Here is a 25,637-nt window from a genome sequence, read left to right as displayed (position 1 = left end):
ATTGTGATCTATTAAGTTAGAGTTAGTGAATTCTGAGTAAGTTGTCTAAGATTTTCTGCCATGTATTTTTGTTTTTAGCTTTGCAGAATGTTGAAGTGGGGAAAACGAAATTCAGAACGGGATTGTCAGACTTGTCTTGAAGAATGGATCCAATGTAATGACGTGCACAACAGCAACACGGATAGAAATTCGCCCCTAATACACGAACTACAAAGTTGTTTTACATTATTTTCGGAAAGCAGCAAAGTTTTAATTATTTTTCCCAAGAGTTAGTGATCAGAATGCAGCTTTTCCCGAAAGCATAGTCGTAGTATTTAACTTGATATGCAGGATTAAATCTCAGTCAGTGCCAGGGAATGAGTTTCAGTCAGTGACAGGGACAGAACCTCAGTCAGTGAAAGGAATTGAGTCACAGTCAGTGACAAGTATTTAAGCACAAACATTGCTAGGGATTTAACCTCAATCAGTGTCACGGATTCAACCTGCGTGATTGATAGTGATTGACCGTCTGTCAGTGAGCAGAATTGAACCTCAGTCAGTGACCTGAATTCGGCAGGCAAGAAGAGAACAGGATTTATTGTGAAGTGTGGGCGAATAGAGTCAAATGTCAAAAGTGCAAGAAGAAATTGGTGGAATGAACAGACGTGAGTCCATGACATTTCAATCAGAAACATAGGAATTTATATCTGTGTTGCCAAATGTAACTTGGAATAATAATCTTGCAAATACAAAAAGAAACACATTGTAATTCCAAAGGGGACAGAGGAGCAGATCAGAAATAAGGTGATGGTGTGTGATGGGCTTTCCGGTCGAGGTCAAGAAGCCGCTGTGTTTCCACTGGATTCCAAGATCAAGTACAACCCCAACTGCGTATCTGCTCTTGGTGTAATTATTCACTGTCTTTCCCTCAGCAAATTTACAGGCCTCAGTCAAGGCAATCAGCTCCGCTGCTTGCGCCGAGAGATGAGAAGGGAGTGATGCCGCTTTGACTATCTCGTAGGCAGTCACTACAGTATACTCAACGCAATTATAGCCTGTCTTCTTGCTCTTGAATGCTCAACGTCCATACAAAACAAAACTCAATTTCTGGATTCTGAAGTGGTGAATCTTGCAAATCTGGTCTAAGGCTGCAAATTTCATGTGCAATCATGTGGATCACCGTCTCCTTCTGTGGGGAGAAGGCTGGCAGGGTTAAGGACGTTACATCGATTTATTGTAATGTTAGATATCTCCAAGATCACAGTACTCTATCTGTGCTAACGTGCTGCTGCCATGTGCGCGGTCCTTTGCTCGGAAAGTACGAAGGATACTGCATGTGGGACTAGAAGGGTTAGTTCGCCATAACCAACTATATCCCATATGCTACAACAGCCTTTACAGCTGCGGCCGTGACTCGCAGGCATTTAGACAATCCTACCGCTACAGGGTCACGTTTAGCTGAAACATATGCTCCCGCCCACAATCATCACCTTAGAGAAACGCCAGGGCATCCTCCTAGGCTTTTCAGGGCTTGCGGGTGTCAACTGGACTGTACTGTCTGCCTGAGTTAGTTTCTTCTTATACGTCTGCATATCTGCATTGAATCCTCTACCCACATCATCCCTGAAGACCCAACCTTTCGCTCTTTGTACCTTGATCACCCATGGTTCGAAATCCTGCCCCCTGTCACCGGATGCCTTTGCCAGTGACACGTGTGGAGCGGAGCGTTCCTCACCAAAAAGATAGGGTCTGCCTGCTGTTACAGATACCTTAGACAAGTTGACACTGACTGCACATCTGTGATCACCCCAATAAATTCGTAAAATGGCAAGTGAACTGGTTTCACCAATCTCCTGAAGCAATCCTTCTCAATGGTTCGACAGGGCCTTTGCAGTGTATGTGTGCTGTGTAGTGCAGCATATCTCCAGCAAGAAAATCAGCTAAAATAGCATTAACACGGTTTCTTGCTTCCATTGTGATTGAATCACTCAATGAACTTATTGCTCTCTGGCTTAATCGCCACTCATAGACATACATCTGGGGTCGTGGGTCAAATATTACAGCCTGCACTGGTAAATCTTCCCTTTGAATTACCTGTAAGCCCATCAAATTCAGCTTTGCGGAGTCCCAGATAATACATGTGTCTTTTTACTTTTTGCTATTTCGTCCTTCATTCCATTGATTACGCTGTTCCTCAGGTGTGCACCATACGGCGTGATTTCTGACGCCGTTACGTTGTCGGGTGGTCTCAGTCCACTGTGGATATTATGGACTTCAGTGAGGTGCGTAAGGTACTGGGACACTGTCTCACCGTCCAGTTGTTTTCACTTTGCTATTTTGGTCATGTCCACATTTCCACTTCTTCAGGAAACGTATTGCACCCAACCGCGCAGGCGTCAGGCAACTGCCCGTAGGCAGGTTCCATTTCCTTCATGGTCCATGGCCGGTGGACCAACACTGGTTACCATTCTGGACCTTCACCTTAAAACATTGGGCCTTCAGAACTAGCTGATGAGATGATCGTGCGCCATACCTTCACTGTCTGACTCATCATTCGCTGGGGATTGATCTCGAACAGGTCTTGGATGTTTTTCCATCATAGAGTGGTCGTCCAGATTTTGTGCTTCCTGCTTCAGTTGGTTGCGGGTATGGTGTGCTATCGGCGATCCAGAAGACGCTGAGACGCTAGCTGCTATTGTGGAACCTTTGCCAAGCGGATCTCGTAGCGGGGCTGTAGTTCTCGGAGGGCAGTCATCAATGTCTGAATCTGAAACAAATTTACTACACTGTACAGCTTCGTTAGGTTGTTTTCTGCGCACGTCTGCATGAGTGCTGTTTATCGTATGTGCATTTGATCTATCCTTTACTTGAATTGTTCTGATATCAGCCTCAGCCTTCCACATGTTATAAGCACTCCAATTCACAGGTTCTATTTTTCTCTTCCTTTTCTCTTTCTCTCTCTCCTCCAAGCTCGACCTCAATATTTCCAGCTGTCTTTTACTAAAACTTCCTCCCTCCGGAAAACCACGTACCTTCATCCACAAATCTAGCTGTTTTACAGCCGCTGGACCGTAATTATTTCGCCGGTATTGCATTTTTGGATGGCCGTTCCACATCATGTGTGGAGTCTCCCTTTGCTTGCTCTGGACGGAGCTCATTTTTAGTATAACTGGAAAAATGTTCAGCTCTCTCTCACACACACACACGGCAACGTTATCTTTTCCCTTTTACTTGTTTTTTTACGTCTGGGCGTCGCCTCTCACTTTGGGCACATCCGCCTCAATGCCTTGGTTTTCGTAAACCAAGAAACCACATACCAGGTACATCTTTGGCGAGTCCAAATCAGCCAGTGCTGGTTCCAAGTCTAAAACCACACTTAAACTTGTTCTCTCCTAAACACTCTAGGAACGGGCAATCCCCTTCCCTGGGGTTTTGCTCTAATACCATGTGAGAGTTAACTGAATCCTCTTCTTGCAGTATTGATTCTCTTAGAATATGTCTATGTGCAGGATTACTTAAGCCATGACTCTTACCCATAGGCTGTTTGATTAGAACCCTCGGCGCCGTGGCGATACACAGATTCCCAGTCCTTTCACGGAAAAGGGCCAATTCAGCGCCGAGATGAAAGAAAAGATATTTAAGGCGCTGGAGCCTGTGCCTCCTGGGAATATTCAGAATCTCACCTAGTCACGTGGTCCCGGGACGAGTCCCCAGGTTTACTGCCATAAAAATTAAATCGATCTGACTCAATCATTAGCAAGATCAAAAAAATGATCTTTATTTTAAATCCTGCAGGATTGTCTCATTTCACGAAGCCAGATGCCTCACTGTTAGAAGTACTCAACATAGTACAGATGCTTGCCTTCTCGTGTTCCTTATCACACTCGCAAGGGCAAAGACTGGGCGAAACTCGAGTTGATATCCTCTCATGCCCTTGTCCTAGACATAACAGTTCTTCAGCTTTCGCTGAGTTCGACGATCGCAGTTTGGAGTTTAATGATTACAGAATTCAAACAGAGAGAAGCTGACTGTAGACCTTCATCAAAGCATCGTTTTCAAAGCTCATACCTGCATTGAATTTAAGAAGAACAATCTCTTTTAAATTTCACAGGCAATGGTTAATTAATTTCACAGAGACCAGCACAACCTGTTATAATTGTGGAGAGCAGCAGTCCTCAGGTTTTGCTTTTGTAGATTACAGCAGTTCTGTCTCCACTGTGAAGAACAGCAGTCCCAATTTTTTCTGTAGGGAAGAACCATCACTATGATGACGAGAGTGACCAACAGCCGCTAACTTTGTTGGAGAGAATAAAATACCCCGTCAATGTTGTCGTGAACAACAGTTCTTGACTTTTTCATTGCTAAAATATGTCCATGTGAATATGCAAGAGAGCAGCACTTTCTCTCTTTTCTGCATAGAACTTCAGTCTCTGTGTTCGATATCGTGAAAAACAGCCCCTGTCATTATTGTGGAGTGCAGCACTTGCTGTCTTTCACATCGAATAAAGCAGTTCCTGTGGTTATTCCATAGAACTACTGTCAATACCTTTCTCCTATGAATACCAGTCCCAATATAATTACAGAGAACAGATTTCGTTCCTTTATCGTAGAGAAAAAGAAATCCCTGGCTTTATTTTTGTGACCCGCAGACCCTATTTTTATTCTGTAGAACAGCTCTTCCTGATTTTGTTATAGTGAACAGCAGTTTCGCACCTGTCAGAGAGAATAGCGTTCCCTGGTGTAATTGTAGAGAACAGAGGCCCTTTTATTTATTGTAGAGCACAGCAGATCCATTCATTACTGCAGACATCAGCAGCCTTTGAACTTGTTGAGGTGGAGAGGAGCAGTCATTGTCTTCCTCACTGAGAAAAAATATACGTGTCATCGTTATAGAAAACAGCAATCCTGTTGTCGTTAAAGACAACAGCAATCCCTGCCGGTATCGCAGTCACAACAGACCTTATCGTAATGATAGATGACGGGAATTTATGTGTTTATTTTGGAGAACGGGAGATCCGCTGGTTATCATAGAGAACAGTGGTCGGTGTGCATCTTGTGGACAGCGGGATTCTCTGTGTATATTTCAGCGAACGTCATCCCTCTGTTCTTGTTACAGACAATAGCAGACCTTTTCTTGAAGAGAGACAGCAGCAACCTTTATATTTAATACAGACAACAAAAGCCCCTTTCTTTACTATAAAGAACAGCAGTGCCTTTGTTCATTGTGGATGACAAGCAGTCTTTATTATAGAGAACTGCAGTCCCTCATAGGATGATACATATTTTGCACTTCTTGTTGTCATCGAGAAAAAAAATGTCCTGGTTGTTTTCTGGGGACACGGGGGCTGCAACATTCCACGTCTTTATGATAAATAGCAGTATTCAATGTTATTGCTATGGAGAACAGCATTCGATATGTATCGAGTACAAAACAGCTGCCCCGGTGGATATTCACGGAACAGTAATCCCTGTTCAAAGTTTGCACGAAGATTTGTGGCTCGAGTGCTCATTGTTGTGGTTCTGTTCGCCGAGCTGGGAATTTGTGTTGCAGACGTTTCGTCCCCTGTCTAAATGGCATCCTCAGTTCTTGGGATTCTCCTGTGAAGCTCTTCTGTTGTCTTTTCTCCGGCATTTATAGTGGTTTGAATCTGTGGCTTCCGGTTGGCAGTTCCAGCTGTTCGCTTTTATTGGGTCCTGGTCGATGTGCTTGTTTATTAAATCAGTACATGAATACCATGTTTCTGGAAATTCCAACAAACTCATTATACTATTATAGCGCAAGCCAAGCAAAGATCAGCTAGGGAATTTCTAAAGGTATGGCACTCACAACGATGGAAGTCACGGACATCCGGTCGAAAAACGGTTTGAACTGCGTTGTGGTGATCCAGACCACTTGCACGTTGCCCAGCCAGAATGCAGCTTGTGAGAGTTTTACTAGCTTTTCCTCAGTATGGAAATAGCATCAGCCAGAGAGAGCCACGTGAGCCCCTCATACGTCCTCTTCACCTTTTTTTCCAATTTACATCTTGCACTCTCGCTCAAAGTGCAAAATCGCAAAAACTCAGTGTCAAAAAGGACAGCACTTGGTGCGTGACAGGTACATCTTTGGCACATCTCTTTCACCAAATCCGGCAGCACCACCTGTCCTCGAATTCCCAAAATCGTTTTGAACTCCCGGATTCGCTCCCTTCCAAGCATGGAGCAAATCCAACAACAGAAAATCGCTCACATTCGGTCTGAACCTGGCCGGTACTCCGCCCAAATGGTCACACCATTTCCAGATCGTCTAATCCGAAATCAGTGGACTATCAGCCTTCAAAGTCCCCAAGGCAATAGGAACTCAAGTATTCGGCCCCGTGCCAAAAACGACGACTACCCAATTTGGGAAATCGCTGAAACCTGTAGACAAGACAACCACATTCGTTGTTAACAGGGAACACAGTGTGCAAATCCCCCTGAAATATTTCTACTGACGCTCGATGGCCTGCAAGTTGCAAAGTCGGAATGAACTTCCGGATTCCATCTCGTCCGAAAGGGCACTCAACCTAATCATAACCCTACGCCTAACCATGAATCGATTCCTAATCCTAACCACTACTCTAGCCCGAAACCTGAACCTAACCCTTACGACAAGCCGAACACTAAATCTGAAACTGACCCCGACCTTATCCTCATTGCCGGCTTCATTCCAGACGAATACACCCTTGACTACAAACTACTTCCGGCATTGCATCTCACAAATGGCAGTAATTCACTTTAAAACCTTTTGCAAGGCACTCCTTCCACGGTCACCCTACCGGGGCATGCGGAATAATGGGAAATTAAGCTCCCAGTACTAATTAAATATAACCGAAGCTGCAGGTTGATCATTGAAGTCAGAAATCCACTCCAATATACAGATGGTTACAGATTGCTACGTGTTAATTGGTTTCAGATTTCTAGTGACAGGAAAGTTTACGAAGTGTCAATGGTTACTCATTTGTTGTTAGCAATTTATGCCGACGCAAACATTTTCAGACTGTGAGCCGTTACGATTTGGTGCTGAATGGAAATTTCTACGTGTCAGTGATTACTGATTTGTACCGCTTCTAAAACTTTTCTTCGTATTGCGTATGTTCTGAGAGAACTGAGCAACTTAGTCTTTTTTTAAAAGTGGAGAGGGAAGACAGGAGGAATGCTGAACGAGCTGCCATTGCTTTGGCGGCATTCACACCTCTCATTCTGCGTGCAGTGCATTTATGAACAGTTAGTGGTACAACACACGCCAGTCTGGCAGCATCTCGTGACTGCTCCTGGCCAGGGAGAACCATGAACAACCATCAGACGATAGCATGCTGTGGTGACGTGGTTGGACACAGTATCAGAACACCTCCAGCCTGAGTGCGTTTCTCTTCCAATCCCCTACACAAGCACACACAGATCTACTAACTTGAACTCCGCCTGTCCTCCTAAAACCCACGCCTGACTAACATTGGCAACATCCCCGGCCAGGAGCACGCACGTCCAACTGTTGGCAGAGGTGCTGCACCTGTCGGCATGGAATGGTCTGCAGGCCATTGGGTTAGATGGGAGACCCGAGCAATAGCCGAGGTCATTGCGAGTACAAATGAACGTGCGTGGGAGTAAATTTTAATTCATAAAATACCGACAAAAAGTTTACAAAGTTAAGAAGCACACAAAATCAGGATATAGTCCAACAGGTATAATTGGAAACGATGGCTTTCGGAGCGCAGCTCCTTCATCAGATGGTTGCGGAGTATACAATTAGAAGCTACAGAATTAATAGCAAAAGTTTGCAGTGTGATGTAATTGAAACTTCCCATTAAAATATATCTTGAGTATTTTTAAGTCTTTCATCTGTTAGAATGACCGTGTTAGTTTTCATATGTAAATCACAAAACTTTCTGTTAAGTTACGTTCTCAGTTTAACTTTAATAATTGCTGTCAACCCAGATAATGTGTCGAAGGTGTCAATGCATCTCATTGCCTTGCAGAACTCTATCAAGTAACCTAATTTCGTTCCCCTGCCCAATCTGAAAATGCCCTCGCTTACTATACCTCTCTTTTTAACACCAATCCAGGCGGCATCCTAGTAAGTCTCCTCTGCACCCACCTCCAAAGCAACTGTATGCTTCCTAAAATGACGCCATCAGAACGTGACTTACCATTTCAACTGTGGTGCAAACAGTGTTATATCTAGCTGGAGCAAAGCCCCTCGGCTTTCAAAATCAATCCATTTGTTAATGAAAGCTAAAGCACTATACCCCTTCTGAACTGCCCCGGCAACATATGTAGAAACTTTTATAAGTCTGTGTTCTCAAAAACCAAGATACACCTGTTCCTCCACGCTGCCAGGAATCCTATTTTTAATGCTGTATTCTGCATTCAGACTCGAACTTCCAAAATTAATGAATTTGCACTTATCCAGGTTGAAATCTCTGCCCCACTTCTCAGCCATCTCTGCAACTTGTCAATGTCTTGTAGCCTGCAATAACCCGCAACACTTCCTACATACGTCCGAAAATCTTGTCATCAGCAAATATACGAACCCACCCTTCAGTTTCTTCATGCATGTCTTGATAAAAACTGCAGAGTGCAGACTCTGAAGGACAGATCCCTGCGGACACAACTGGCCACCGACCTGCAGGAGGAAATCTTTCAATCGCTTATCATTCTTTTGAACAGGCAATTCTATATCCAGACAGCCAAGTTCCACTGTATCCCGTACCTCCTGACTGTTTGAAAGAGCCTCCTGTGAGGAACTTTATCAAATTCATTTACACCACGTGCACTATTGGAACTTTGGCCACATATCCTAAAAGACATCAATAAGGCTTGTCAGGCATACCTTTTCGCTCACAAAGCAATTCTGGCTATCTTTAACCAATGTATGTTTTTTCCAAACAAACATAAATCCTATCTGTCAGAGTTCCTTGCATACCATTTTACCACAGATATAAGACTGACTGGTCTGTAATTCTAAGGATTACTTTATTCACTTTTCAACATTCGCACCCCTCCAAGTAGACGCCACTGAGAGAGAGGATGCTAAAATCGTCAGTTGTAGGGCTGCAATCTCATTCCTCCCTTCCCATAATAACCTTGGATATACTCGGTCCTGCCCTGGTACTTAAGTATTGTGATACTTCTCTGAGTTTCTAGCACTTCTACACTATTAATACAAATCTGTTCGCGAAGATCAATTTGGTCCACAGAGTACGCACGATGAACAAAGTTCCCTCTATCCATTGAAATACTGAAGCAAGAACTCATTTAGGGCCTCCCCTGTCTCATAGAGTCATAGAGTCATGGAGATGTACAGCATGGAAACAAACCTTTCGTTCCAACCCGTCCATGCCGAACAGGTAGCCCAAACCAATTTAGTCCCACCTGCAAGCGCATGGCCCATATCCCTCCAAACACTTCCTATCCATATGTCCATCCAAATTCCCCTTAAATGAGGCATTTGTACCAGCCTCCTCCACTTCCTCTGGAAGCTCATTGTATCAAGTTTCCTGCACAAATCATTGATCGAACCTACTCTGTCTCTGATCAATTTTTTTTATTACACACCTACATGTAGGGCGCCTTTGGGTTTTCTATATTTCTTCCCGCAAAGGCTTTTTCGTGCCCTCTTGTGGCTCTCATTACTCCATTTTTTGAGTAATCTCTTAGCTGCCCTGAAATCCTCTAAACCTGCTTTCGATCCTTGCTTCATCAACCTTTAGTCAGCTGGTTTCTTCCTCTTGACAAGAAGCTCATTTACTCTTGTCATCCAAGGTTTACAATTTCTTCAGTATCTCATTGGGACAATGGTATCGAACAATCGCAATAAGTGCTTCTTGGCCAGCCTCCACATTTCCGTTGTGCATGTCCAGTAGAACAATTGTTTCCAATATATGCTTCACACGTCCTGCCTAGAGCAGTGTAATTTACAATCCACCAATTAAATACCTTCCCACGCTATCTGTTCCTATCCATCTCAATGGATATGATAAAGATCAGTGAGTTTTGAGCACTGTCACGGAAGTGCTCTCACACCGAGAGATCTGGCACTTGGCCTGGCTCGTTGCTGAGCACTAAATCCAACATGACCTCCATTGTATTCGGCCTATCAACATACTGAGACAGGAATCTTTCCTGGATACAGCTGACAAAGTCGGCTACATACAGACGATTTGCACTGAAGAAGATTGCAATCAATATTAGAGAAGTTGAAGTCATCCCTAACAACAGCTCAGTCATATCTGCACCTTCCCCAAACCTGTTGTTCAATCCTTTCTTCCATCTCTTTGCTGCTGTTGCGGGGTTATTAGAAAATAGCCAACACCCACTGTGGGCGGCACGGTGGCACAGTGGTTAGCACTGCTGCCTCACAGCGCTTGAGACCCGGGTTCAATTCCCGACTCAGGCGACTGATTGTGTGGAGTTTGCACGTTCTCCCCGTGTCTGCGTGGGTTTCCTCCAGGTGCTCCGGTTTCCTGCCACAGTCCAAAGGTGAATTGGTCATGGCAAATTGCCCGTAGTGTTAGATAAGGGGTTAATGTAGGGGTATGGGTGGGTTGCGCTTCGGCGGGTCGGTATGGACTTGTTGGGCCGAAGGGCCTGTTTCCACACTGTAAGTAATCTAATACTGACTGCTCATTTCCTGTTAACGATGTCCTTTGTCCCTTTCCTAATTAGCCCTTATGCTTCTAAAATAAATATAAAATGCCTGAAATTCACCTTTTTCAGTTTTTTTTAACTTCTTCCCTGCGTCAGATATTATCAAAGATAAAACATCATTTATAGTCATCGAGGGTCGTGTCCAATATTAAGTTCCGAAACCTAAAATATGCTAACTTTTACTTTTTGACTTCATTTGTTATTCACGATTTTGTACGTTTGCTCTGCTGATCGTTAATCTTCACGAAAGAATGTTGGTTCTGAGCCCTGTTGAATTGTGTTTTCCCCATTTTTTTGAAGTGGAGGTGAAAATGATTGTTAAGGCAGTGAAGATCATAAGACAGATCACACCAAGTTAAATACCAGTAAATTGTGAAATCACAAGCTCATTGACTGCTTCAACTTTGTCAGGTGACGCGAGAGAGAAGCACACAGACACAGAATTTACAAGCAAAGAGATAAATGGACAGATATGCCAAAAAGATCGTACTGATTCATCGATCTTCTGTCGATTGATTTTTCTGCCTAAAAAAATCGTGGCATGCCTGCTTCAGTTTTAGATCACCTGACAAGGGAAGTGTTCTGAAAGTTTGTGATTTCACCTGAACTGTTGGACAGTAATCTCATCTAGTTTGACTTCTGAACATTGTTTGTGGAAGTGGAGAAGAAATTAGTTCATGATAGGGCAATGGATTTTGACCACATGTTATTCACTGAAGTATTTGGGCAGGTAACGTATAGAAAATTGATCCAGATGACAACGCTACATGGTAACGAGACAACGTTGTTTGATGGGACTTAAAGAAAAAAGGCTTGGTCATACAAGACATAAAGTATTTGCAGAGGCTTTTTTGTTAAATGTCTAAGGTGTAAAGGTTGGCGGTTGAACTGGTAAGTTTACAAACGACTTAAAAATTGTTGGAAACGTGAACAGAGAGTGACGTTTTCAAAGGATACAGCAGGGTAAGTATCAGTTGCAAAACAAAACGGAGAAGTGGCAGACGGAATTTAATCCAGACAGTGTGAGGTAATGCATTTTACGAGGTCAAATGCAAGAGGAAATTAAATAGTAAATGGCATAGCCATTAGAAGGATCGTGTTACAGGAACACCTTGACTTCACTAAAAGTAGCAACATTAGAGCATAAGATAGCAATAGAGCTGCATACTGTGCTTTCTTCATCGGTCGGGTCATTTAGTACAGACGTTTTCAAATGAATTGGAAGCAATACCAGTCTTCATACTGTCCACGATTTGGAGTATTGTGTGCAGTTCTTGTCGACACGCATTTGAAACACTGTGAAGGCTTTTGGACCTGCTCACAAGAAGTTGACAAGACTTTTGCCTGGAATGCAAAGTACAAACTAAAAGGATAGATTGCACTCACTTGAATTGTTTTTTTTTGACCATCAACGAAAGGGGGAAATGCGTCAAATGAAAATACGCAGTGTCATTCTCCCAAGGCAGAACTATCAAATACGACGAGTGGTCCGTTTTAAATGAGGGCTCAAATTTAAAGGATTAATGAGAGGCAAGGATTTTTTTTACAGTGATTCGTAACGATGTGGAATGCGCTGTCAGATGAAGAGGTAGACGCAGATACAACAAAAATATTTGCAAGGAATGGTGACAGACAAATGAACTGACATAAAATAGAGAAATGAAGGTCATGTCCAAGCACATGGGATGAGTTCAGAATGGAATCATAGTTGCACAGATATGCGGGTATCTTTGTATGTTAAATATCCTTTACCACATGATGAGCAGCAGAACACTGAGAAGGAGCGAGGTTCAGAGGAGCTTTTGCTTGCATGTTAACCTGTCCTTTATTGTATCAGATTAGGCAGGCACTGGCTGGAAAAACATAGCACACCAGGTATCATCAGGAGTGACAGAGGTCGATAATGCTCCTAAGATTTCGCGTGCGAGTTGGGGAGCTCAAGATAAGGGGAGGAGGGGGCAGATAAGCGATGTGGGATACGTGAAGACAGATAGAGAGTCCTTGGTTGGTCATGGGAGGCATGAATCTCTTTGATGACCGGGAGCAGTAAAAGGGAGTGGGAGGATCTGGGAAGGGGGTCGGAGGTGGGAATAGAGGTTATTTGAAACTGGAGAACTCAAGGTTCAGTGGTCCAGGCTGGAGGGTGACCAGGCGGAAATATGGTGTTGTTCCTCCAATAGGACATGTGCTTTATATTGGCCATACAAGAGGACAAGCATTGTAATTTCAGAAACAGAGACATTGCGGGAATTTAAATGGACGATGACTGGTTGGTCCAGTCGGTCTCTCTCGACCCAGCTGTGATTCTTGGCGAGCCGTTCCAAGACCACATCGGGAGCACCAAATGCAGTGAAGAAAGTTGGAAGAGAGGCAGGTGAACCACTGTCTCATCTGAATGGACCTTTTGAGGCCCTGGAGAGAGGTGAAGGTGGTATGTACTGGCAGGTTATGCATTTTTTCTTGATGTTGGGGAAGGTACTGGGGGTTCGCTGGCGAGGATGGCGTGGATAAAAAAGACTGTCAGAGGGAAACGATCTTGTGGAAGGCAGAAATGAGAAGATGTTTTGAAGGGGCGATCTCCATGGAATTGGCAGATGTGTTTAAGGATGAAACATGAATGCTGTGACTGTTGGCGTGGTAGGTGAGGACCTGGATGACTGCTCGTATTGCTTTCCGATAGGATTTGAGAGTGGTGGAACGGGGAATGGAGGTGATGCGGCGGAGGCATCTGGTTGTCGGAAGGAGAGAAAGTATTTTCTTCAAAACACGATAACATCTCGGAAACTCACCAGTAATTTGGCTCCTCATCTGAGTAGATGCAACACAGATAGAGTAATTGGGAGAATGAGCTGGAGTTCATGCAGGATACTGGGTAGTATGAGTTGTAGTTCACTTCGTTATGAGAGTCTTTTAGTTTATAGTCGTCCCGTGATAAAGTTGTCAAAGAATCATAGAACGTAACTACTTCTAAAAATCAAGGCAAGGAGTTTAAGATCAGGGACATTACGTGAGAACTGCATAAGGTGTCGTATAGGGCACATTTTGAGTTCTGCGCACAGTTCAGAAATCTACACATTGGGAGAGATATGATAGAACTGGAGAGAATGCAAAGGAGATTTACCCGGATAATGTCATGGCTGCGAGAGTCAGTCATGTAGAGTATTTGATATATTGGTGTTATTTTGCTTGGTACAGAGCTGATTGAAAGGCAATATTGCTGATATGTCTCATAAGCTAAAGAGTTCTCGGAGAGAGTCATACACATTCCCACTTTGGCGGGATCAATGACGTCAGCTATTGGTATAAACAATGAGATATAAAGCAGAGAGTGTGGGACTGTGAAACACAATATCTTTGGTTCTCCGAGAGGCAGAAACCATCATGACATTTCAAAAAGAAATGGATGCACACTTGCAATTCTAAGGCATACACGGTTATGGGCCTCCTGTGGTAAATGGGTCTGGAGAGTTAGTTGATTGTTTTCACCAGTGAGGACATAATAGGCAGATGGAGTAGTTTTATTTTGTTGTAGACATCTGCGATGTTATTTATATAACGTTAAAGTAGATCGATTTTGAACACTAGATGCTGTGTTCTGTGATTACTGTTAGTTCTAAATGTGCAACATTCTCAAAGTTTGTTGTCGAATTTGAGTGGTAGAAGGCATTTCACCAGATCTGGCCCCCGTTTCTCTCGATTCTTTCGATACATGTTTATCCGATTCTCTGTTATAGCAAATAAAAAAGGCAAAGCCATTATGTAGACTATGTGTCATTTGCTCTGCATCACTTAGAGCGTTACTTGTGTCTGCGTTCTGGGAGAGACGATGAGTACCTGCCTTGATGTGCAAGTGTACATGCGTTCATTCCGGTTGCTGAATGGACGCGCTTTTCAGATATTAAATGTGATCAAACTTTATTTGTTTTTATTTTGCGCAAAATATCAAGAATGTTGAGACCTTTGATTTTACTAACTGGAATTTATGCTAAGTGACTAATTCAGTCCAGGAATAGGTTCCATTAAAATCTCACAGAAAACATTAACTGGGAAGTCTTTCTGCATGGTTACCATATATTATGGTAGTATACCTGCCTGAATTACAACCAGGGCACATTCACAAAACCAGTGAAGCAGACCATGCAAGCCTGCATCACGATATAGAATAAAAATTTAGTCGTCCATATTGCCATGAATGGATTATTCAAAACAAAATTGTGCTCGTACTCAGACACATGACACGAGGGAAATAATCAAATGAAACATTCGATTCAGAAACAATAAAGCAGTTGGAATACCCTTCAGGATTTATGTAATATTCAAATTCTCATAATTCAATTAGTTCAAGCTTACTTCTTTTCTTCCATGCAGGATTGCAAAGCTTTCAGTTAATGTCCAATATCGGACTTAATAAAAAGCACAGTATTTAAAGAGAGAAGTTCCCAAAAATCTATCATCGGACGACAACATCGTACCCTTCTCTTTACCTCGGGTCATAATGCTAGATTCTGGTACTTTGCCACCCACAGGAAAATTGCGACTAAAGATTTCTTGAATGATTACACTTTCATCACATGCCAGGTTAGTTTTTAATACTTCTACCAACTCAACCATGCTATTTCCCCTTTCAATTAAATATGACATATTGTCCAAATACACGATCTCTGAACTCTGACTCGCCAATTTCATGTTCAACAATTTCACTGGTCCTCTCACCTCATGCAAAGACATGAATTCAAATGGAATAAATTCGTCTTAATATGTGTTGGACTCCACATTCTCATAAATGCATTGTTTTCGAGGTAGTGACATTAAGGGACACACTCCGTTGCTCCTTCTTTATATGATTTTTGATACAATTTATTTTGTTTTTCTTTTCATTTACTGTTTTCATCCAGCTAATTTCTCTGAATGAAACGTATCACCTTTGTCCTCCACTTGCTGTTGTTTATCTTCGACCATTTGATCTTCGGCCACTGACACCCGAGCTTCAATTTCCTCATCTTTATTCATTGATGTCATCTCTTATTTCAGTCTCTGGATTTGTGACCTTGTTACCAAACAATCAGGGGCAAAATACCCTGTAACACCTCAATTTCCCGATATTGCACCGGCTTTTTAACCTTTGTAGACATTACACTTATGACCACTTCTCCACTTTGCACCAAACTGTACAAACTCACTTCATTTAAAGGAAGACTGTTTTAGTCGATAGGAATTCGAATAATTAAAGGTTTTTCTTTCTGTCATTTGGAATTAAATGCCTTCTCATTTCGCATCAACAAATATTGACTTGCTCTCATTTTACTTAACATGTTAATATAATTACATGTTCCTTTTGGCACCCAAGTGGAAGCTTTGATCTTGCAGATAAATTATATTAAATGTTTATCATTTTGTTGTCAAGCAACCCATGATAAGTTTATAGATTATTTTGCACCTTTTTATCTTCCCCTGCGCTTTGTATTACCTGTTCAACAAAAATATCTAGCTGATCTTGTTTTCCACATACACCTTCACAGTGTGTTCTTTACTGATCCATCAATGACTTCATGTGCCATATGGAACCATTGGAACCAACTACTGGCCCTTCACTGATCCTTATCTTTGCAGTCTGGTACCCAAACCTGTCCGTATCTGCAAAAAAACCTCAAGTCATTACTACCTCAGTAATATCTCCTAAATGTTTTTTTTAAAAAAAGTATTTCAAAGCTTCAGTGTCCCCTATAAATTTCCCTGACAACCAAACCTACTTTCGAAATTCGAAAACCCTATCTCCATAAAATTTCCCAAGAAAATCTATCTTCCTTTTCAGTCGAATGTCTTCTCATCAATCATTTGCAGCACTAGCACCAGCTTTTCTCCCTGTTTTCGACAAGCTGACGATCTCAAGCTCCTCTTCCCAGAATGTCCCTTGCTGTATCTGAGCTCTTCCAAAAACAGACCCGCCTTTATTTCTGTGATTCGGCTTTGAGGATGAATGAGTTTCGAAACTGGAAGCTTGTCAAGAACTAGAAATATTTCTATAACCTAGTGGGTTTACAGAGGTTGGAGGGCTTATAAACCATGACGGATGTTACAGAGATTAGTCAGGAAATAGTCTTGGAATTGACTGTTTGGCTGTGACTTCTAAGACAAAAATTGCTATTGAGCGGCATCATCTTGTGGGCTACATCTACAGGTCTTGTATACCTGATATCCACTCTCCCGCTCCGCCCCACATCTCATTCTGTCATCATTTTTTGTCGTCCAGACAAACACAGAGCTAAACCAAACAGCAATTTGTCCAGGTAACTGTTTCTGTCAGGTTTCCTCCAGTGTTTTTCTCTGCAAGGGTTTTGTAGTCACAATAGTGATCTAGCTTGTCCAGCTCAGTTTTTACTTCAACTAAAATCGAAGACTATCCTTGTCTTTGTAATCTCGTTCAGGTCCTATCAAAGTTCATATTTCTGAATTATGCCTTACCTTTAAAAGGCTTTATAGCTCTTCGAGTCTGCCCCGCCATTTATTCATGCCTCATGAGTTTCTCAACCTCATTCATCTGCTTTCGCAAAGTAAACCTCAATCTAATTGGCAATCAAAAGCCTCCATATCTCTTTCTCAATGATACGCTTTTATGTTGCCTCCACAGCCTTCTGTGACAGTCAGTCCTATAGATTCATCACTGTCTGCCGAAAGATGCGTCTCCTTAACTCCATTTTGATGTTACTATCAGTATGTGCGCTTGGGTCATTGTCTATCCTATTAATGAAAATCTCTTCCCAACATGCACTCTGCACAGGCCATTCAGTATTTTGTCACTTTCAATTGTATCTACCCTCATACATCTGAAATCCATCGAGTCCAGCCCGCTAATCCTCCAACTTCCCTCGTTTGTTAGGCTTTTCATTCTGTGGACCATTCTCTTGAGCCTGCTCGAACAACGCTTCAGGGCCAATACTTCTGTTCTGAGGCTTGCAGCCTAAATCTGTTAACAGTGGTTCCATATGGTCTGAACAGATCCTTATTGAGTCTCAGAAATACATCACTGCTTTCATATTCAAACCCTCTGAAACTATATGCCAACATGGTTTTTTGCCTTCCGAACTTCAGGCTCATCTGCAAGCTTACTTTGAATGAACCCTGCCGTAGACTTTCCAAGTCTCTTTGTTCTTCAGACTTTTGAATTTTCTCACTATTTAGAAAATAGTCCATGTTTCTACTTTCCCGACTGAAGTGCATGACCTCACACTTTCTCCTGTTGTATGGCATCTGCCATGCAGTTGCTCACTTTCCAAGTAAACTGTCCAAGTCCTTCTGCAACGTATCAACCTCCTCAATACTAACTGTCCCTCTACCTATCTGTTGCATCGTCTGCAATCCTCAGTTCTTTCACCTACAACGTTTATATATGAAGTAAAATGTTGCGGTCCCAAGACTGAACCTTGCGGAGCACCAATCGTACCATGCACTTCCAAGTATTCAGAAATCTCATCCAATTGAAGCCAAAACATTACACACAACCAAGGCGATTTGGAGATGCCGGTGTTGGACTGGAGTCCAAAATTAATAATCACGCAACAAATTTTATCGTCCAACAGGTTTAATTGGAAGCACACTAGCTTTCAGAGCATCGCTCCTTCATCTGGTGGTAGTGGAGGGCCCAATCCGAACACACAGAATTTTTAGCAAAAATTTACAGTGTGATGTAACTGAAATTATACTTCGCAAAATTGATTGCCTGTTAAGCCTTCCATCTGTTAGAATACCATGATAGTTTCAATTCATTCATGTGTAAATCACAATTTTTTTTAAAAAAGTTGCATTCTCAGGGTAGATGTTAATAATGGTTATAGCTGGACAATATGTTGAAGGTGTTAGCCCCCTGTCGTCTCTGTCTATGTCATGTTGTTTAAATTGATTCTAATCTAAAAAGTGAGGTATCGGAGTTTTACATGAATTCATGCAGTTTTTGAGTTCAGAGTTCTAGATGAACGCATGCAGTTTTTGAGCAAAGTACAATGTACCCAGGCAAGTACAAATTCACACCATAAAATATATGTGTGCATGTGGTTCTTTGTCTGTCTGTGTGTGTCCGTCTGTCTGTGAGTGTGAGAAAGTGTATGTGTGCGTGTAGTGAGTGTAGATTATCTTAAATCTGTGAGGGGGTGCATTTGTGAGTGTGGGAGTGTGTGTGTCTGAAAGAATGTGTGTGGGTGTCTGTGTGTGTGTATGTCCGTGTGTATGTGTGTATAGGAGTGCCTGTGTGTGTGAGTGTGTGTGTGTGTAGAAGTATCTGTGTGTTTGTGTGTGTATAGTGCAATGGTGATCACCTGTATTGTGACATGAACTCAAGGTTCCGGTTGAGGCCCTCTCTATCGTTTCTGAACTTAGCTATCAGCCTCTGCTCCGCCACTTTTCGCTGCTGCCTGTCCCGAAGTCCGCTTTTACGATGGTCACCGGAAGGTCCGAGGTCTAAAGTTCTGGACCACAGAACTGTTTCCCAACTGGAAGGGAACTCTACTGTCTTTTGACGGTTGTGCGGTGACCATTCATCTGTTGTTTCACGTCATTAGTCAGACTAAACCTGCACATTGTCAGATCTTGCAGCATTTTGGAGTGGAATGTCTCATTGTCTGCCGAAATAAAATTCTGAAGTCTGTTGTACTGTCATTAACAATCATTCCCACTCCTGGATTTACAAGTGAGGCAAGGTCATCGATAAAACTGCAGAAAACCGTTGTTTCTGGGATATAACTTCGCGGAGCTCCAGCTGATTTGATCTCGAGCTGAGAAAACCGACTTCCATAAACTACAACTATCATCTGTTGTGCCATGTGACATTCTAACCAGCGGAGAGATTACCCACGATTCCCAAAATCCCTGAAGAATTACGAATATGAGAAAACTTTTCTGTCCCCTCAAGCTTGCTCAAACATTCTGGAGAATCATCTCGAATCTAACATTGTGCTCATCCGGATCCCCACAGCTTCCAAATTACCCGTAATTCCACAATCTGTGAGGAATCTATCTACCGCAGCCTTCACATTAAACCGCACTGACAGCTCTCTGATGAAATTTGATCAAAAGACTTGTTACTCTCTGAGAGAAGAAGTTTCTGCTCTTCTCAGCCCTGATTTTAGCACTTCTGTAATCTGAATTTATGCATTTGCTCCTAGACTGTCCTATGCATGGACACACTCGCTCAGCATTTACACTGTCAAGTCCATTAAGAAACTTAGCATACTATGTTTCATGGAGAAATATCCCCAAGACCCGTTGTGTTCCATCTTTCTGCAATTGTCTCCGTTTAGTTATTGTTCTGTTCATTGATACTCCATTGCACAATGATCATTTTCTATACTTCATTGACTTCAGTATTTCTCAGACTCCGTGTTGCTGGATTACATTACCATTGACGATGAAATTAAGGGCAGGAGCTCTCACATCGCTTCGAATGCTCAGTTCCTTTTCCAGATATAACTAAAGGCTGAGTGGACTTTATAGATTCTGAACGCAGCCATTATTTGTCCATTGATGATCGGATTGCGCTGCTAATTTTCCCTTCCACCATTGTAACGATGAGTGAGAGAAGGCTGATGGATCTGTAATTGACTGGTTTGAATTTGTTCTGATTCTATTCCCAAAAGACACATGCTGACAGTTTTCTATTTTTTGGAACAGCTTGACTAGAAGTTGTTGAAAATTTTAGATGACACGAATTCAGTTTTTCTTGCCGGACTCTTGTCAGGGCCTTTACAAAATCCATTGGGAGCGCATCAGCATCAAGTCAAGGAATCGACTTTTCTGAAGGACATTTGGAGTAGGTTGAAACGTAACAACCCCTCAATCCTTCCTGCTGAAGCTGGTTACAAATGCTTCAATATTTTCTTCACAGTGATGAATCCCTTCCCCATTAATGAGAGCGGTGAAAATGTTTGACCTTCCAACTCCAAAGTTTGAATGCCCCCCACCGTTCACGGATTGCAGACCTGCTGAGCTCCCCTGTCCCGTCCTATCTGCTGCTACTTGCGTTTGAACTATGATTTGAACACATGATATTCACTTCTCCTTCGCGTTGACAGTTCGACTGTGTTTGGAATGTGCTTCCTTTAGTCGCTTGGTAAATATGTGTAGCCCGTCTTGGAGATTATACACACTGCTGCAACTGTGAGTCGACTGTGGAGGGAATGAGTATTTGTGGATGTGACACCAATGAAGAGGACTGCTTTTTAATGGATGGTGTCACACCGTTTGGGTGTCGTTGGAGCTGTAAGTGGAAAGAATTTCATCACCCAAGTGACGTGTCTATGGAGAACAGATCTTAGGGAATCGAAAGATGATTTGTTTATTGTAAGACACTTAGGCTTTGCTCTGCATCAAAATCATGACATGCATGTGAAGAATCCAGTTCAGTTTCTCCCAAGATCTTGGTCGTGCACAATACAGTGATGACTTTATCATTGAATATCAAGGGTCAAAATTGTCTCTCATGGGCTATGGCTATTACTGGCTCATTTTCAGGCACATAATCACTTATTGCTTGTCACACCAAACTGTCTGTTGTGCGAGACTGTGCTGCGTTTGGACCTGGACTGCAACTTGATTTGAGGGGTTTATTATTGTTTAAAAATGATGCAACTTCATCACATCTGCCCTTCTGCAAGAGTGAGATTGGTTTCCCCATATGAATGCTGCATTGCTCCTTCCAGACCATCGTGAGTTTACCTAATAAGTGCCTAATGAGCCTTGGTACAGTGCATCTTGTAGACAGTATACGTTGCTGCTACTGAGCATCGTTATTTGATGGAATGGATGAGGATGTCCTGGGTTCTTCCGAGGGTGAATTCCATCACATCTTGACTTTCATCTTACAGACGGCGAGCAGGCTTGGCAAGCGAGGAGGTGAGTAACTCACCTACGTCCAAACGAAATTCTGGGCAATGGTAGAACGTGGGATGCTGATAAACAGTTTGCTGCGGACCTATTCAATATTAAAGCAGGATGTTAGATTTTATATTTTTAGATTTGACTGGCAATTTTGCGACATGAACATTACTTGACACTTATCACGACACGCCTCGATATTTTCCAGAACCTGTTGAATTAGAAAGTGGACTATTTCAGTATCTGGGCGGTTGCATAATCAGTGAACATTCCAAGGTCTGAACCTGTGATGGGGAGATGGCTGCTGGAGCAGCTGAAGATAATGGAACCTCTGACACTGTCTCTCCCGAGGAAAGCCTGCCGAGATGTGCTCGACTGCAACATACTCACACTTCTCACAGCTCCTTTGTTCGATTTATTACACCAATCAGCAGCCAGTGTCCCTCATTTTCCGACTAACTCCAACTTTACTCTGGCTTCGGTTTTCACGTTCTGTCAAATGATGCCTTGATGAGAACGTTAGTAACTTACACGCCCCCTTTGGAATTCTACTGCTTTGAATAAAGCTGATAACGAACTCAGGAGCTTAGTGTCTGTGGTGGAACACTAACTGAGGGTCAGTAAGCCGGGTATTGCTGATTAGTCATGCTGTTGAAAGCTCCTTCCTTCATGTTTACACATAGTTTATACACTGATAGATTAGTGAATGGCTGCAATGAAATAGCGTTGCTTTCTTATCCACTGGACACACTTCTAAAACTTACCACATTGTTGGGCGAGGTCACTGTTGTCGCTGGACAGGAAAAGCTTGCCTCGGGATGTGGTAATTTTGATGCTAAATGTTGTTAGGACGCCACGGCACCCATTGCTTTCAATGTCTCCAAACATTTCTTGATACACTGTAGAATGCATACATTGTCTGCAGTTCGGCATCTATGATTGTGGGGATTATCTGAGCAGGTCGAAATGCATTAAGAAAAGTGTGGGAACTGCAGACCAGCGGGCATAACATTTGCGCTATGTTAGCTGTCAGAGGGGATTCTGAGAGGCAGTATTTCAGTTATTTATAAAGGCAAGTACTCATTTGAGAGTCTCAACATGGCTTTGTGCTCGGAAAGTCGTGTTTCACGAATCTAAGTTTTTACAATAGCTGGCCACGAAAGGCAGTGTTATGGATGTAGTCTGTATGGACACCACCAAGTTCATTGTCAAGGACATGATTGCTAGTGTGTAAACTACGATTAAATCTCACGGCATCAAGTAAGAGCTAAGAGAAAAATAAGACATCGCTAGGACACATGCACCAAACTGCCCACTGATCTCCAGCCGACCACTTCAACACCCCCTCGTACTCCCCCACGACATGCAATTCATGCGACTCCTCCACCTCGAACACCAACCTATCCGACAACTGGAGGAAGGACGCCTCATCTTCCTTCTCGTGACCCTCCAATCTCAAGGCATCACCGTCGACTTCAACAGTTTCCAAATCTCTCCTCCCCTATCCACATTCGATTTCCAAACGTCCACCTTGACCTGTCCTACCTATCTGCTCCACCTTCCCGCCACCCTCTCACTATTTATTCTCCATCGATCTATCGCCGTCCGATCTATTTTTCCCAACTCCACCACTACCTATCATTTATCTCTCAGCCTCTTCCACCACTATATGTTGATGGATGCCTTATGCCCAAAATGCCGACTCTGCTGCTCCTGTGACGCTGCCTGAGCTGCTGTACTATTCCAGTGTGACACGTTTCGACACGTGAGCTAGCCAATCGGTTTCAAATTTGGATTATCAGACGAAGACAAGGAGTGTTGTCAGAGCGTAACCTTTGACTTTTCCACCTTCAGATGCTGCCTGGTTTGCTGTGTTCCTGAAGCCTCCTGCTTGTCTACTCAGCTCCGAAATATACACCTGATTCCAGTCTGATTTGTGATAGAGGAGCTTCTCAGTGTCAGGAGGAGGCGTGTCTCTCACATACAATCTCGTTATCTCTTTCTCTGTCTCGCTCTTTCTCTCGGTCTCGCACATTCTCCCTGTCTCTCCTTCCCTCATGTAATATCTCACTGTCTCTCACTGCATTAACAATCTCTCTGTCTAAGTCTGATATTCATTCTCACTTTTTTCTGTCTCATACGCAATCACACACTGACACAGGCACAATTTCATTCTGTATCTCAAGCTCAATTTCCCTCTCCGTCTCTTATACACAATCTTATGATTAGTCTCTCTCTTGGACACAATCTTCTTTGCTCTCAATCTCGTAAAATCTCACCATCTTTCTAAATGATTTCTAAAAGAACAATAGTTGCTGTCGATAGCACCAAAGACAGAATTCGATGAGAAATTTCTGAATAAGGCACACTGGACAAGAAACCTTAACTGTGAAGTGTCTTCACAAATGCTGCCAGGCATGTCAAGATTTTCCAGCAATTATTGCTTATGATAATCACCATTTCTCTCCCATACACAATCTCGCAGTCTCCCTCACATGTTCAATCTTTCTTATTCTTTCTCTCATGCACAATCGCAGTCTCGCTCTATAGTTTTTGAAGATACCCAGCTAGATGGAGACATCCAGAGCGAGGGATAGACAGACAGGTATGCATATCTCACTGTCTCATACACAATATCACTACCTCTCTCTTCTGAATCAGCCACCCACCTACGTCAGTCTTAAATATACTCAATGACTTGCTACAATAGCATTTTGTGTTTCACAGATGCACCAAACTCTGCGGTAAGAAGTTGCTCCCATTTCAGTTCTGAAACATCAGCTATTCACTCTGAGTCTGTGCCCTCGGATACTAGTCTGTCCTGCCATTCGAAATAACTTCCCAACGCTCGCTGAATACAGGCCTCTCAGTATTTTGTATGTGTCAAAGTGATCTCCCCATCACTCCAACCTTTCTAAACTCTACTAAGAGCAGACACAGAGTACGCAATCATTCCTCAGTTCCAAGCCTTTAATCATTTCTTTAAATCGTCTCTGGCCCCCTGCCAAAGCTAATGCATCCTTGCTTTGAAAAGAGTCCCAAACCTGCTCAAAACATCCCAACTGCAATCTGACCAAAGCTTTATACAACCTCAGCAGCACATCCCTGCCCTTGTATTTTACCCCCTTTGAAATGAATGGAAATGTTGCATTTGCCTTCCGTACTTCCGGCGCATAACCATTAGAGAACCATAAGTTCGAATGCCCAAGTGCGTTTACAATTCAAATTGCTGACAAAGTTCACCATTTCGAAAACAGTATTTCACATGGTTTTCCCATCGATGTTGCTACCCACACTTTGTATTACATCTATCCTTTTTTCACTCATCTCCTCGCCTGTCCAAGTTCTTATGCAGTCTCCCTTCTTCCTCAAAAATACTGTATGCTTGTGTCATGTGCAAACATTGCACCCATTCCTTTGTTCAGATTAATAGAAAACGTCAATATCTGTGCTCCGAACAATGGGGCATGTGAAACTCCACTAGTGGCCGGCTGCCAACCTTGAAAAAAAAACGGCTTTAACGCCATTCTCTGCCGCCCGCCAGTCAGCCAATCCTCTATCTATGCTGGTACCTTAGCGTTCGCACCATGGGCTCTTAACATATTTCCGCAATTAATATTTTGTCAAAGGATACGTTCGTAGTGGAAATGATGTATGTTTGAAAATAATAACTAAACTGAAGATTGAAAATCTGAATTGCAATAATTTAGATTGGATAGGATAGAAGCTGATAGATGAAAGAGCAAGTTAGGCTGAGAACAAAAGGAAGATGAGACGTGAAGTACACAGAGTCCTTATATTAGAAACAAGTAATAAAACAGCCTTGCAGTATTCATTGCAACAATCAAAAGGCTAATCATAATTTAAAATGAGATTCAGCAAAACAAAATATATTTCGATCGAGGTAACTTTGGTGTGTATAAAACAGAGAAGAATGTTGTCCGCGTACAACAAGTGCCTGGGTTGATTCACTGGACCAATACTTCGAATGAAGAGGTTGACTTATCAACTGCTAAATATTAACATGTTCAACAGATAGTCATGATAGTTCAGATGAATGGATACCTGTAAATCCATGGAAAATTATTGCCTTCTTCGAACATCCCATCAACACTGCATCATTTCCTGCT

The sequence above is a fragment of the Hemiscyllium ocellatum genome, chromosome 8 (assembly GCF_020745735.1).
Source record: "Hemiscyllium ocellatum isolate sHemOce1 chromosome 8, sHemOce1.pat.X.cur, whole genome shotgun sequence".
NCBI lineage: Eukaryota > Metazoa > Chordata > Chondrichthyes > Orectolobiformes > Hemiscylliidae > Hemiscyllium > Hemiscyllium ocellatum.
This window is presented reverse-complemented; position numbering follows the sequence as displayed.